The sequence below is a fragment of the Puntigrus tetrazona genome, chromosome 7 (genome assembly GCF_018831695.1).
Source record: "Puntigrus tetrazona isolate hp1 chromosome 7, ASM1883169v1, whole genome shotgun sequence".
Lineage (NCBI taxonomy): Eukaryota > Metazoa > Chordata > Actinopteri > Cypriniformes > Cyprinidae > Puntigrus > Puntigrus tetrazona.
In genome coordinates, this window is record NC_056705.1 from 13793822 (window position 1) to 13811186 (window position 17365).

The window sequence follows — 17365 nt, forward strand, 5'->3', positions numbered from 1 at the left end:
GGTATATTGCATAACTGCAACTGTACTGAGTTTTTGAGATTTTAATGCTTGGTCATTTTAATCTGCATATCTGTTGTCCCAAAGAGGCCGTGGCGAATAAGTTTTGGACATCTCATTAGTTCATTTCATTTGTCTCAGGTCCTACCCACAAACTTGACCATATACTTGGATGTTCCGGTTTTGAATATAGATTTTGAGCATGCTTGTCTTTCTGATCACATCCCAGTTGTGTTCACTATTTCAATTTCGGGTCCCTTGTTAAATTTTAAGCCACCAGACATTTTCGCTCTTGAAATCTAGAATAGTTTTTCCTTTCCAGTTCTGCCTGTCTTTTGGTTCAGGTATGAATGATTTAGCGTTAATATTTAATTCCACTTTTAATGTTATTAAGGATTTGTGTGCTCCTTTCAAAATCAATGTCTGAAAGCCAAACCACAGCCGCGGCTTAATAACGATACCTATAGCGTCCAACAAATGTGGGGGAAAAGCAGAGAGGAAATGGAAGATAGATGAGCTGCAGGTGTCTTGTGATTATTGAAAGATGCTATCTAACAAGAAAGATGCCTAATAAAACTAAAAAGTGTTGTTCAAAACAATTGACTCTGAGATAGCTACTGGTCTTGATATCAGTCAGTGTTTTTAATAACAAAATTGATATTCTTAGAGCTAGTATTTTGCTTCCAGACACATGCTTGACTGTAGCATCCTGCACTTATTAGTACATTATTTAAGTTTAAATTGATTTCATTGCCTGATTTCATGGACTTAGTCTGCCACATGAAGCCCGCTCTCACTTCATTCATCAATTTGTCTAATTTGCATCCCTATAACACATTTTTTGAGGATATCCACCGGACGTAAATAGCGTCGCTGTTCATCACTGGTATTTACTTGGCAGTCAACAGCACAGTCACAAGCCTCCTGGTTTCATCTAAAATATATCTTATTCTTACTGATTAATGACGTTTTTTTTTTGGTGGGAAATAACCTTTTAAGAACGCTGTGGGCAACCTCTATTTTAAAAAAAGTCCAATATGGATTCATCTCATTTAAAGAACTAAAGACCAATTTCTGCATTTGGCCGCTGCTTACACAAAATATTGATTGAGCTTTTAAGATTGTGGGATCCAAAGTAATTTCCTTAAATGGTTTAGTCCATATCTTTCAGGAGAAATTTTTGTGCTGAATTGGGACATTTCTCATGCTCTTCTGCTTTGATAAAGCACAGGATTCCCCAAGGATCAGTATTGGGTGTGGTGTTATTTTCTATTTAGATGCTTTCTGGCTGTTACCTGTCAGAAACACAATGTACGTTATTATCTTTACGCTGATGATGCACAGCTTTATCTGCCTATAAAAATTAAGGGATGATTCGACCATACAGTGTCTATGCATGTTTTAACTATATTAAGGAATGGATTCATGATTTTTTTTTCCCTCGAATGAATCAAGGACAGAAGTGATAGTGTTTGCCACGAGTGTTTCTGAAAACATCATTTATTAATTAGCTTCAACAAGGTCATGCAAAAATTCAGAGTTAAAATTTGATGAGCACTGTGGTTAGGGTGTTTTTTATCAATTAAGGTAACATTTAAACCCCTTTATTAAGAAGTTGTTATGCTTTTATCTCGTCCAGGTTTGACTGTATTTGTAATTCCTTGTACTATGGTGTTTCTCATGCATCAATGCAGGTGGTTCAAAATGCAGCTACCGGGCTTTTAGCTGGGACTAGAACATTTGTAAGTTTAACAACAGTATTAGCATCCCTTCATTGGCTTCCAGTTGAATTTAGTTGTTTTAAAGGTTTAAATGAACCAAGTCGTATTAGTGAACATCTTACAGCATACATTATCCAGGCCTTATGAGTCTGCACAAGGACTTCAGCTGTTCTCAATTAAAATGAAAAAGTGGCAGCGCCTTTTCTGTTGCAGCTCATCATTTATGGAACAGACTTAATTTACCTCTCTACCTTGTTTCTACACTATTTTTGTAGTCTGTTTTGTGGGGTTTTTTTTGCAAAAACCAAGACCAATAAATAATTTATCCCACTTTCTCACAGACAATCGTGTTATTTGTTTCCTCTTGGCATTTCCAGTACTATGCATTCATAAATGGGGTTGTTTACCAAGTTAGATGACCGGATATTGAAGTGTTTATCTGAAATTAGTAATAAAATCCAACCAACTACCATAGTATCTCTGCTTTAATTATCTGCAAAAAAACAGAATTCTTGTTCTGAAATGGCTTTCTTCAATTATACACACTGCATTCATTCAGCTGGAGAGGGCTGATGCATACAAATTAGAATACATTCAGAAGAAAACAATATGAGTGGTTTCACTAGATTCCTGTACAATTAAGGTACAATTAAGACATGAAAAGTCATCTAGAAAAATCTGCTATTTTGTTGTATATAATGCATCTTTGGTTAATAGATATCAGAAATTAGACATAACCATTAATCCTTTGCATTGTCATGCATTTCTGGGAAATCTGAAAGGTTACCTCTGAGCATAATCTAATGTATTTGCTTTTAATATTTCAGTAAGCACAAACACGCATTGTGTCCTTTGGAAATAGCTCTGATAATGTCATGAGTCATGAGAATAGACATTAACCTATGTCAAAGACTATGTGCCAAGATGAATTAATGAATTGTAGCTATTTATTAAAATAAAAGCTTCATTAGCTATAACAATACAGCTTATTAAAACCTGTACCTGATATTAGCTATTCATTTTAATGAAACATCACGTTGCTTTACATGCTTTTAAAATGATCTAAAAGGCTTGAGATGGAATGTGTTGCATAACTGTTTATCACTTCTTTGTAATTTCAGAACTTGAATTGTCATTAGGAAGTTAATTAGTTTTACTCTGAAACCAGTTTTCATTTCAACACAAAATGATAAAAGTGAAAGCGTTAAAGCTATAAAAGAGATTAAAAAGAGTTTGCAATTAGGCAAGATTAGGCACTTAAACAAATACAGAATAACAAAAAGTTACAATTGAATGTAAATTCTGTTCAATATTTTATGCTTTAGAATAAATATTTTAAGGAAAACACCAATGCTACCATGACGTATATACACACACACACACACACACACACACACACACACATATATATATATATGTTAACATATATTTAATATTTAATAAATGATGCAATATATTTGCCGATGTCACGATCATATGTCACTTTTTGCCCACTTTTTTGGGTGATTTTTATGTTTGTTACTGTATAAGTAAATAAAATAAATAAAAAAATATGGGAACAAAGAAACTGCTACATATAATGTCAAATAATGCAACATTTAGTCTGTTTTCACTATCATAAAACCAATTCTTTATGTTTGCTATTATGAGAGTGAACTTGCAAATGAAAAGAGAGAGAGAAAAACCAAATGGCACCTCAGAATATCATTTTTGACAGAACAAATACACTTTCCCCAGTTCAATATTAAACTGTCCACAGCTGTCCACTGTCATTACCGTGATGCGTGCCGTTACATCCTGTAGACAGCCAAAAGAACACCTCTGAAACAATCGTTTATTAAAGTTTGAGTTTTAACATGCCTTGGCACAATAGGTTTCAGCCGAAGGCTGGCGATCAATCAAACAATCAAACCGGACAGGTATAGTCAGTGTTCACGGCCAAAATACCTTCCGGGCTGAAGTCTGAGTGAATGAAGGGAAAGAAACGAGCTGTTTGTCCTGAAAATAGAATAAATGTGTATGTAATGAGACAGAAAGATTAGAGGGAGGATAGAGAGAGAGAATCAGACAGAGAGAGACGCACACAGGAGAGAGAGAGAGAGAGAGAGAGAGAGAACATCAGCGCACAACCACTGGAATCAAGGAGAATATGTGAAGGCAGCACAGGAACGAGGAGAGAGACAGATGCAGACAGAGAGATAGCTGGTTAGCGGGTGGAGCGGATGAAAGAGCTGGAGACTAGAAGATGCTTCAGCTTTGTCAGTGTTCCAGCATCATGAGGACGATACAGAACAACCTGCACAAACAGACTGACATATCAGCCTGTTCCTCCTGATTTACATCAAGCAGGATCACTAACCAACACAACTCTACCCATCTGGAGCACATCAGGTAAACATTACAGCATTACAGCACTACATACACTTTTATCGCAAAAACAAAAAATATAAGGCATTTGGATTTTTTTTTTTTTAAATTTCAGGTTTTGTTTGCATTTATAAATGTCGTTTTCCTCAAATGCAATGAAACCTGAGAATGGAAATTCTAAATTCTTTATATCTTTAGTTTGCGATAACTTAACAAAATAACATTTATGAAGGATTCTGATTTTATGTCTACGTCCACGGGTATAAAATCACACAGAAACGATATGTCCTTCGCGCATAACAGGAATTATATTAGAGAACATGATGTTTTAGATCTGTAACTGTGTGTGGGGAGAGAGAGAGAGAGAGAGAGAGAGAGAGAGAGAGAGAGAGAGAGAGAGAGAGAGAGAGAGAGAGAGAGAGAGAGAGAGAGAGAGAGCAGTTTCTTTCATTCATACAAAAGCATTAGAACAGGAACAATACATAATCTAAAAAATTTAAACATTACAATTAAACCCAGTATGAAAATAAGGAAACACATTTCTTTCCAAATGTTGAAAATGATTGATGACACACACTCACACTATGTATATATATATATATATATATATATATATATATATATATATATATATATATATATATATATATATATATATATATATATTATTATTATTGAGCATGATTTATCATTTTCCAATCCCATTAATTTTATAGAAAATGTACTTGGTACATTTGAAATAAATGTAACCTCATAGAACTTCACACATATGTATATCATATCATATAACATTGCTGATATCATTGAAGTGGCCGTTATAATTTGCTTTGTCTGACATCCCATTGTTGCGAAAAAAGAAGAAGAAGATATTATTCATGATTCTGAAATCTGATTTTTTGTTAATTGTTTTGTTATCTTTTTGTTAAAAGTCCTAGTTTGTGTTTACAACTCAAAAAGCTCAAGTAACACGCTTGAATATCACTGAATCCCTGCTGTAGGTTCCACCAGCATGAGCTTATAATGGTGATAAGTATAAGTGCACAGTATCTTTCATATGTCATTCTCAGCTGTTATCAGTAATTTTTGTGTTTAAAGCAGCACTTTACGTGACCTGTTCAGATGTTTCAGTATTTCATCTCCATCTCAGAGAGGAAATGAAGGGACAGGTGATACTGCTGCAGGATTTGAAGGAAGTGTAATATTACTATTATATAAATGCAAGTAGAGCCAATCATTTTATATATAAAGACTATTCTATAGACTACTCCCAAAGCTACAAAAGCAGATCTATTACTTATAAATATGCATACATTTGTATTTACAATAGTTTATCAAGACCAAGGAAATTATGAACAAGAAAATGACATATAATGCTTTTTATTTTTATACAAACTGACTTTATTCTTTATTTTAAAATCGGTTATTAAAATTTAGTTTAATTTTGCATATGATAATTTATCTATTTTAATGTTATCGGAGCTCATTTTACATGGCCGGACCTTTAGTAACGGTGTAATAATTGTTTGTTTATTTGAAGACCTAAAAATAAATATCTGTTGCTGCTTAAAGGAAGCGTGCAGAGCAGAAACGCGTGACGAGTCGTATCACTGTACCGCAGGAGGTCTGGCTAACCTGATTAACCGAAAGCCTCATTACACTAACTGTGTGCAAACTACTGGTGGACTCACACTGACCTCTAATGACGTTCTGTTGGAGTAGAAAAGATCATTTAAACAAACTGACGAGGAGCTATTGGACAGCTATATAAGGTGAAAATGGAAATCTATTGTGTCTGAAAAAACTCAACAGACAGATAAAATCAGAATCAGACATCTTAACACAAGCAAAGAGAAGAAAGCACCCCAGTGAAGTATCTGATCTATTTATCTGCTGTCCTGTCTCCATGAGTCACGTTAATTGTCTGCTCAAGGACAACCTGATTAAACATGAGTGCAACAGTACAGAGCTTGCAGGAAGGAAAAGTTATATATATAATATATAATAGATATAATATATCTCTTTGTACAGTTATATCAGATTGTTACATCAGATTATCAGATTGTCCTCACACATGAGATATAACCAAATATTCTATTTAAAGATTAATAGTATTGTAAAATGATAAATCATATATATATATATATATATATATATATATATATATATATATATATATATATATACATACATACACACACACACACACACACACACACACACATATATATATATATATATATATATATATATATATATATATATACACATACACACACATACAATTACAACAACAACCACCACTGCATTATTATTATTACCACTACTACTTCTATACTATTATTAAAATAGATAGATAGATAGATAGATAGATAGATAGATAGATAGATAGATAGATAGATAGATAGATAGATAGATAGATGCACTTTACAGTCAATTTGAAAATAAATCAACCATTGAATTACGAGTGACAGCTTATAAAATAACATGTTGCATTATGTAGTTCAATAGCCTGTGAAAATAAAATCTGAAAGTAACAAGCATTCAGTCTGATTTTCCAAGATCGATCATGAAACAATATTACGTATTGATAGTTTCACTCTGTGTCAATAAAAGAGTACACAGCAATCTTGCTAAATTGAATCACTTTGGAAATGCAGCGCAGACCTCAATATATTGCCACAAGGTGGAGACTGTGTGTTTGCCAGGAAGTCCAAGTAAACGCTCTATTTAAATGCACACCAGAATGTGGTTTTATCGATCACGTTCACATTCATTTTGTCTTGTAGCTGCACACTCACTAAATAAAATACCCTCCCTTGCACAGCCAGTACAAGAGCGTTGTGAGGCGCTGTACTGTAGAGACGTGAGATGCGTACAGATGCAGAGACGAGCTCGTCTAAACCCCACTGCAGCTCGCTTTTTCAGACCGACTCTGAGATGGTCAAGTGGAGCCGTGCAAACAAGCAACACGTTAGCACGTGACAGCCATTGCTCTCTTTCTGCCGCCAGTAGCAACGTGTGCCACAAATTACCCAACAAACTGTTTTATTATGGTAATAAGAAGTAGGGAAGTTACGACCTTTGCGTTATTAATGGCGTGTGGAAATTGCATTAAAATTTAAAAGACAACAGGAATAGCTTAACATCATAACACGTGACCTCAGAGAAGAAAAAGAAGCAACAACGGTATTTTTGCCCAAAGAAAATGCCATCAGGAAAAGGCTGGCTTCAAGCATGATTATAAATAGGCTCATGAAAAGACTTCTAAAAATACGCTGAAGCAGTAAACGCAAAAATGGACTTTGCCGTATATATGTGGATATTTTCGCGTATATACACATGTGCCCCACAGCCCTGATCCTACCCATGGTGTAACATATACAAGGCAATTTTTGAGTATCTATACCACGAGTGTTTGTTTTTATTTGGCGTATTATTTATAAGCACATGCATGATATCAGGTAGCAAAATCTTCCGCTAATGCTTTTACAATCAAATTTTCCTCATAAACTGATTTAAAATCTCATTTATATGTAGGCACAAGAGCCATATCTAAGACCAAGAATGTCATACACTCTCTGGAAAAAAGGTACAAAAGTAGTGACTGAGACGGCACCCTTTACAAAAAGTGCATTTTTGTACCTTATTTGGGGTAGCCTACACATTAATGCTGTCCCAATGATAGCGTTGTACCTTTTGTCCGAGAGTAGTCTCGTTTGGCTTCCACCAGTAAACACTCACTTAGCAACCATCCAGAAACCCCATCTTATCACATACAAAACATGATAACAACCTTATAGAAATACCATGGCAACCACTCACAACATAAGTATCATGACAATAGACAAGCAGAAGTCACATTTTCTTCAGAAAAGTGTGCAATTCACTGCAATGGAGTATGGAAATGTTGATTTACATTGCTACAACGGAATAAAAGGATACAAATAAAACCATGAAGTTCTTCCAAATCTGTATGAGTTTTTTCTTCCGTTAAACACAAAGGAAAGATATTTTGAAGAATGTCGTTAACCCACACAGTTGGAGGTAGCCAATGACTTCCATAGTGTTTTTTTTTTCATCCTGTGGAAGTCAATAGCTACCAGCACCTGTTTGATTGCTCAACAGGGGAAAGAAATGTACACAAGTTTGGAAAAACTCGAGAATAAATTACGACAAAATGAAACTTTTGGGGGTAAACTATCCCTTTAGGAGTTACTGTTGGCTATATCTTAGTGAGAGATTGCTGCTAGAGTAATATGTGTATTTAGCGAGTGAGAAGATAAAGTGAGGGACAAAAACTTGCTTTGATTATAATGATAATGACGACCAGATGATCTCCTTTCCAACATAATGACTCTGTAGGCTGTGGTTGAGCGCGAGCAGCATTTGAAGACCACCATGCACACACACACACACACACACACACAGTGTTACAAAGCATGTTGAGTTGGATTAACGGAGCCAATCCTGTCACATGACTTCATGCGAAGGTGTGAAGCACTGTCTTTGTTTATTGCCTTTTAGTAGCTATACAATGACATTAGATGACAGAATGGCACTTTATTGTCCTTTTACCATGATTTTAAAGGGTAGTCTATCATATCCACATACTGCAGCCACACGCTTTTGTGTTAGACAAATGCTTTGAGCTCAGTAAAAGGTGCTAAAAGCATCAGTCACATTTGCCCAAAAATGAGTTTGGTACTCTGTTTTATTCAGACTTCAGCACTGATGTTTATTATATTCCCAGTGCTTCAACCAACGTCACAGTCTTGTAAAACATAGGCCATTTGTGGGAGGGTGACACAAATGTAATGCATTTGCAAATTAGGCTTTACAAATATTAATTGCGATAAAACCCTTGACACCAATCTGTTTAAGCTTGCTATAATTTTCACTTTATATTCACTGCAAAATCTAATTTTATACTGACTGTTTGGCAAATTAGCCTTGTTTTCGTGTTCACTATGTACAAAATTTTATGTACAAAACTCGCATGTTTTTTTGACCGTGTGGTTCTTTTTCTTGAAGGTGACAATCTTTAAGCATCCTCAAGTATGTGTTGATTACTGAGGAACATTTTGTGTGGGCAGTGATCGGGTTGTCAAAATAAATTCCTGTAATATGCAGCACATGGCACGAATACTTACATGCTAGCATCTTTATATATAGAGAGCTGGTAGATTACTAGCAAATCATAATCCGTGACTGTTTCCAAATTACATGAAAAAAATTGTAGTTAGTACTTACATTGTTTTAGATGGAATAATCTTGTACCACATGGATATAAAAATATAAAGAATATGAAAATATCTTCCATTTGTTGTTATCAAAAACATAAAATGCAATAAATATTATATTACGTCAAGGTTTCCCAAGTAGGGTTTGTGAATGCACTGCAGGGGGGTTATGAGTTTAATGAAACGCTATAATGAAATCATAAAAATCTACTTGATGGCTAAATCCCCCCAACCCCGCACACACACACACACAAAAAAAGGAAAAACTTTGAACTGTTAAACTAGATTTTTGGATTTCTCATGTTCATCCTCTCAGATATCCTTATTTGTCATTGACCAGCTACACCCAATTTTCATGTGCCTCCTCTTCCAGTCACATTATTAATGTGTCACTATTTCAGAGAGAGAGAGAGAGAGATACAGCGAGAGAGGAGAGAAACTCTGGAGCCGGAGGAAAATGTCAGAGAACAGTGATGGAGTTTTCTCTCCACTGTGAACCCATTCTCACTTATTCTCTTTCCTTCTTTTTCCCTCCCTTGATCTTCTGTCTTTCATCATGAGCTCCTCCAGCATGTCTTCATTCACTCTCGGTTGTATGTGTGAGTCGGTCCACCCGTGACCTGCTCCTCTTTCACAATCCTACTGTGTTCCCTGCTCCTGCTGGTTCTTGCTTTTTGTGTATCTGTTCAAGGTCCATATCCCCTGTCACTCTTTTCTCTTCTCTTCGCTTTCCTATTATATATTCTCCTCGCTTTTTAGTATCATCTTCATTTCTCATCCATCCCATGCTTCTTTAAACCTTCTAGCATGTCTTCTCCTATATGAAAAGAAAAGCACATCACAGACAGACAAGAAATGCCCATTACGTCATAAAAAGCCTTTTGCTTTGGCATCAGCAGGTGTCTGTATGGAGATTACAGCCGTGAATGCACTATTTACCGGGTGAGAGGGGTTAGAAATGCTTTGTAGATAATGCAATTTCATGTCCATTTGATACACAGAGGTTAAGTATGCATTATTAAAGCAGAGTACGTACCAAACTGATTATATTTATATAAAATCGCTGTAAACAGAAAGCAGCCATGATGTAAAATATATGAATTAAGTTAGATTAATAACAGTGTCAGTGTCCCAAAGTTCATCAATTAGGAAATAATTTCAAAGACGGCAGAAGACTATATCGTCAGTATTCAGTGCTGAATCGATTTAGTTCAGTAACAATTCAGTAAATTGAGAAAAGTACTGAAGGCAGAGAATCAGGTTCTTTTTCAGGGCAAGTTACTTGTGTAGTAATTTTCCTATATGAAAACACACGTGGGCTATAAATACAGGTACAATTTAGACCGACTGTGGTTTAAAAAAGGCTTTAAAAAGTCCCCAGAAAAAAACACAAGAGCAATTGTTATTAGCAATAACACAACTGGGTGCTTGGACTTATCTAGTTTTAGCAAAATGTTCCATCTTCCCAAATACAGATCTATATCTCTCTCTCTGCTTGAAACTGTAAAATTGAATGGCAGGGGAGAGAAGCGGCTTTATTATTATCTGGGCTCCTGTGTTCAAAATTCTGCTCACAGTGATGTTTTCTTGAACATTAGCTGTTTTTTTACACATTGCTGGGGCGAGCACAAAGCCATTTGTATTCCAGCCATTCGTGTTATTAGCTTACCAGATTTGTGCTTAACACTGCATTTGCCTTTTGGATGATCAGGGGCACTGGCTGCCCGGCTCGAGCTGTGAGGAGGTGCAGGGGTTAGTGTTTTCTGTCCTCTCCTTTTCATTACTTTCTCATTTAGTTGGCATCACCACGGTTGAGTCCTGCAGCAGGATGTTTGCTCTTTGTGAGCAAACAGATTGAAGTCAAAGGTGTCTCTGCATCGTCATGTCTTCTAATTGAAGAGGGGGATGGCTGAGAGAGCTTTAGGACACACTCGCACACGCTCTTACATCCAAAATGACACGGATGACAAATATATCTCACTTCTAATCTCTGAATCCAGTTTATATCCAGGGCAAAATGATATGCAGACACACACACACTCAGACAGGGATGAACAGCTTTCTTGAAATAATCTGTAAATTCACTGTTTTGGTGAAAAGTTCTTAAACATTCTTTAAATATAATAGATTACTAATTAATTACTACAAATTGCAATTAAGTGATTCTTTTTTTAGCATAAATGTTATGTTTTTCGTAGATATTTTTCCAAAAGACTGCAAAAGTCTGGGATTTGTGGTTTTAAAAGACAAATAAACTGTAATTATCGGAAACAAAAAAGGTCTGAATTTTAACTCTTGTGCTGTGTTGAAAATGCAAAAATCTTTGAAATTGACTAGTTTGCTTGTATTAAAATCTATTTTTATTCATCTCAGTTTTTTTCTCAGTTAAAGTGCATAAGCTCAGTTCAATGGGGCCAATGATCAATCAGTTCTGAAATGGACAATAAAATCTGTGCTAATTTAAAGAAAACTAATAGAAAAAAATATTGAATCCAATATTTGGTAAAATCAATCAATCAATCATTTTTATTTAATAATATAACATAAGAAATTTGTATTTTTTGATTGGGAACACCACAACTATAACAAGATATAAAAATAAAACTTTAAGATTAACTTGCAATTTGGGAAAAATGGCTGAAACAGGTGAAGGTTAAGGATGTTTAGATATTTTCACTTTTTTATAGCCATCAGTGCCTGTATTTAACATGTTTTTTCTTTTCTGTTTATAGATCTTAATGACACCTGCAACACAGGAATACCAGCAAAACAAAGCGAACTAAATATATTAGAGCTAAACTCCTCTAACTATCACTCTTTTAAGACGGTACGATAGAACAGCTTCAACTCCAGATGAACTAATCTTGATTTAACAGTATGCCGTGGATCACCTTCTCTACTGGGAGGCTGTTCTTGCGGCAAGAGTGCATGGAGAGTAACGTCGTAATACTTTGATTCACAGACTCAATTTCTTTTTAATGAGCTGGAATGCCTTCCCTCTGCCAAGAATGAGAAGTTGAATGATGCTCAGCGAGCCATGCCCTTCAACACCTGCACACTCTCATAGATGAGAACAGGTTTGGTTAGGAATCGAAGAGGAATGCTCATGCTCAGAATTCTGCAGATGCAACAATTTCGCCTTCGGATTCCAATTTTTCTGCTTATTATCTCTGCGTTCTGAAGGAACTGGAGTCCCTTAGGTGATGGACATGAGACCCACGTGAAGCTGTCGAAGTACCTGCTTATTGGTTTCAAGGACACTTGAAGGTCGGAGAAATGTCTGACCGTTTGAGACACTGACTTTTGGAAGTCGCTTATATAAAAAAACTGATTTGGGTGCAAAACATCAAAAAATACAAGCCAATACAACAAAAAATGGCAGAGCTTGCTGGATACAATGGCAGCGAGAGCTTCATGTTCTCAACTGGCCTACCGTTCAACTCTACCGGCGATTATGAGTATTATGAACCCGAACCCGATGCCAGCAAGATCATCATCCCCTCCATCTATGCCCTGGTGTGCTGCATCGGTGTCACAGGAAACGCCATGGTCATCTATGTCATCCTGAAGTACGCCAAGATGAAGACGGCCACCAACATCTACATTCTCAATCTCGCCATTGCGGATGAACTCTTTATGTTGAGCGTCCCTTTCCTGGCGACCTCGGCCGCGGTGCATCACTGGCCGTTTGGCTCGCTCATGTGTCGTTTGGTTCTCAGCGTGGACGGCATCAACATGTTCACCAGCATCTTCTGCCTGACCGTGCTGAGCGTGGACCGCTACATCGCAGTGGTGCACCCGATCAAAGCGGCTCGCTACCGTCGCCCGACCGTCGCCAAAGTGGTCAACGTTTGCGTGTGGGGGCTTTCGCTGCTCGTTATTCTGCCCATCATCATCTTCGCGGACACGGTCCCGGCGCAGGACGGAGGAGTGGACTGCAACTTCCTATGGCCCGAGTCCTCATGGTCAGAAGCATTTGTGGTCTACACGTTCCTCCTTGGTTTCTTGCTCCCCGTGGCTGCCATCTGCCTGTGCTACTGCTTGATCGTGGTGCGCATGCGAGCGGTGGGTCTGAAAGCGGGCTGGCTGCAGCGGCGGCGCTCTGAAAAGAAGATCACGCGCATGGTGCTGCTGGTGGTGGCCGTTTTTGTGCTCTGCTGGATGCCGTTTTATATTGTGCAGCTGATTAGTGTGTTCCGCAAGCCGCCGGACCCCATGGTGACTCAGCTATTTGTCATTCTTAGCTATGCTAACAGCGGAGCCAACCCCATTCTTTACGGATTCGTGTCGGACAACTTCCGCCGCTCGTTTCAGCGTATCATTTGCTTTCGCTGGCTGGAGAACGGACTGGATGCTGAGCAGGTTGACTACTGTGCTGTGGCCCTGCGGCGTCAGACCACATGCGGCCCACCGGACTTTCCAAAGGAGTGCTTGGCCTCCGAAATGGTGTTTAAACGAACGGAACCTGTACGTCTCGTACAACCACTCTGTGAGAGGATATTCACTGAGAGTGTTAGAGTTTAAAGGGATATCTCCAAACCTGGGCCCATGTTCACAAAACTTTTTTATCTTGCCACTAAGAGCTCTCCTAAATATCAGAGAAAGTTTTTAGCTAAGAATTTTGGTTTCACTTTATTTTGATGGTCCTTTTAACACATTTCGTTGACTATTAGTAACGTTGCACCCACACATACACTAACTTTCATCAGATTAGTAGACTGGTAGGATTAGGGTTGGAATAAATTAACATGTTCTTGCAAAGTTACCTATAGTCAGCAGAATGTCTGTTGGGAGATTATCACAATAAAGATTTAGCAGGTATTAATCAGACGGTGTATGAATATTTTAATGAAAGTTATTTGACTTGCAGGTGCAAAGTTACTTATTGTCATTAAACTGTACAAAAGGGACCATCATAGTGTTGCCAGAGCTTTCTATTAGAGCTAAGCCCCTTCCCTCAAACGCAGATGAGTCAATGGCAGTTGAGTAGCAGTTGCACAGGAACTAGGACATCAAAATTTCAGTGCCATAGAGAAACATGGGAAGATCTGAAGCTTTCACTGATTTGATGGTGTAATGCTACAAATATGGAAAAACAATATGCCCGGGATACTTGTAACACTGATTCAAGGTATCCAGAGCGGATAGGCAATAGGATACATTTGATTACATTTCCTAAACTCAAACAAAATGTCCCTAAGCATTCAACTCTAATACCAATGGAAAATAAAATTTTCATTTTCTGGATGCCATACCCCCAATGAAGTTATAATTTTCATCTGCTTAAGCAAGGTATCACTGGTTTAAATGTTAAAGTTAGTGAGCCAGTGCTAAAGATAAGCATAAATAACGAACTCTTCTCACATCATGTACAGTGTAAGTCAAAAGCACATAAACAAAGGCTTACATTTCAGTGCCTCTCCAACCAGTGAAATGTAAATTAACTTAATGAAAAGTGTTGATCCAGGATATATTATTTGGATTGTGATCTGTATTTTTACATATTTATTTTTAAATATTTCATATATCCCTTTTTGATGGCAACTTAAATGATGGTCTTTCTGTGTCCAAAATTGATTAAACACATCTTAGGACAAGGTTTTAGGACACTGTCAGCCGTCATTTTAAGACAATAGCAATTTTGTTTGTCAGAGTGAGCAACAGCAGCTAAAGGGGCTTACCAATTATACTGATACTTTTAGCCGTTATTTTGGCTAAAAGTTCATGGCATTGGTTTTAAGAAAAATGATCACAGAGGCAGCCTACTTTGAGCAGTTGTAAGCACAATTACATATTTGGTTATACAAATAGAATAATTTAATTTACATTAAGTTAAAGTTTTTACTAGTTCCCCAATGTTTCATGAACATGCCAATCAATACATTTCTTGTCTTACATATTCAGATATCAAATATAGGTATCTAAAGAGACAAGGCAGTCCAGTGCATCTGAATAGATAACAACTGAAATGTTTGTTGTATCTTTAAATATCTTTCATTTCTAATTGGTGTGTCGACATTGTTTTAATTCAAATGTGCTTTAGGGAATGGTTAGCATCAATCAAAACAACATGATATGGTAATTAGGATATTTAAATTGACTCCTTATGAAAGTGTGGTTGAGCAAAATTACATGCTCAAAATCCAGTCACGTTTCCTCAAGTAGACATTATAAGACAGAAATTAGCAACAGAAAGCTTTTTTGGTTTGAAAGTGACCTCTGTGTGAGTGATGTTTCATGCATATCTATACTTTTAACTATTTGCCTGAGATGATCACTAATGTGATTGCAACTTAATAGTAAGTAAAAGGTCAACAAAGGTCAGCAAGGTCAATATATTTGTCACTAAGCATGAAGTCATGAGAGAAGGATATGCTATGTCTCAGTTTGCCTTAAAATACTACTAATTACCATCAATAACTTTTTATGTGGTAAAGATTGGCCAGCAAGACCTCATTATGAACAACCAATATCCCCCATACTTTTAAATCTGTGATCCTTATGTAATAATGTTAAATGTAGATTCATTGTAGATTAATGTTTATATGAAACATATGTTGAAATAGTTATATGATTCGTTTGTGGATTCTGTGTACTTCTGAAAGCACAATACCTCCATAACAAAATACTCCAGTTGTTCCTGCTTAAATCATTATTTACTTCAAATTTGAGTTAGTTCACCCTGCTTTGAAACTGTGTTGTGGGTCCAAATTGTTGGTATTTAAAAATAAATTTAAAAAGACAATAAAATTTGATAGAACCTGGTCTTGGCGTCTGCTATTTGTCTGGAGCAGCGCTATTGCATCACACAGCGAAGAATTCTTTCAGCTGCAGCTGCATGATGAACAAGGTGCTCGCTGGAATCATAATCGTAATTAAATTCACTTGAACTTGACACAGACAGATACTTGAGTTTCAGACAGGAGGAAGCTAGTCTGCCAGCTCTCAAGCCACTGACTAAAACCACTGCTATCTGTGCTTGTTGCATCATTCTTAATCACTTTGAGGTCCTCCATCCACTCAGCCAATTCATTGCCATGGATCGGTTTCAGTCTAATGACAGCTGAAATCACGCAGATGTGGACGTTTGCCCATTCCTTTCCCCTAACCTCATGGCATGAGTTTGCTCAATGCATTTACTCTTCTCTCGGTATGGAAGAGTTGCTGCCACACACAAAAACAGAAACACTGCGAATCCAGCAAAAACAGCTGGCTTTGTTTAGTGACGTGATTCATTTTTATTTCCTGACAGTCAAAACTGCCTCTAACTAGCAAGAAATAGACACAGAGGTGTAGTTACTTTATGCTTGACCCTGAGAACACTTCATGGTCAACGCAAAGACATCCTAAAAGAGACTTTACCTTGTGTTCAGCCAATAAATCAGGCCGACCACAAACAAATGAATAAATCACAGAAGAGCAAAAAAGACCAAAAAAGAACGCATGAACATGCAATGTTCTTCTCATGATGAGAATCCTGAGAAATAAGCATGCATATCTGCATGCTCCACAATTATGTGCAAAGAACGTGTATTTGAACATCAATTTGGAGTCCTATCAGGTTGCACTCAGTCAATCATAATTATTTCTTTAGCATTTGTGGTAAAGTAGCCATACACATATATTTGGTTCTAGATACATACAAGTTTAAATGCAAACAAGTTATCCGTCCACTGAAGCATGCACAAAACATTACCTTAAAGAGGTTAACTATATATTTACTATACTGCAGCATCAGGCAGGAAAGACCTAGGGCTCCCAAGTGAACCTGAGTAGAAACACATGCATGCTTTACTACCTCCCTGCTTTAGCCATTATGTTTCATAAGCACATTTAAATGCACTTTGTAAACACCGAACTGACCTTCACAGGCACGAGATTAACTAAAGAACTCATGTCATTGGAAATCATCTACTGCGGATGACTCAAATCACAGTGTTAATATTACTGTCAGCATCTGCAAAGTCAGAAATAAGGACACATGGCCACACGAGCGAATAAATTACTGGAGACATTTGGGAGAGAGCAAGAGAGAAGGGG

General features: G+C 37.0%; 1 pseudogene; it reads left to right on the plus strand.

Annotated features, from left to right (window-relative positions):
• Positions 1 to 3983: 3983 nt before the first annotated feature.
• LOC122348236 lies at positions 3984 to 16023 on the plus strand (annotated as a pseudogene).
• Positions 16024 to 17365: the final 1342 nt, after the last annotated feature.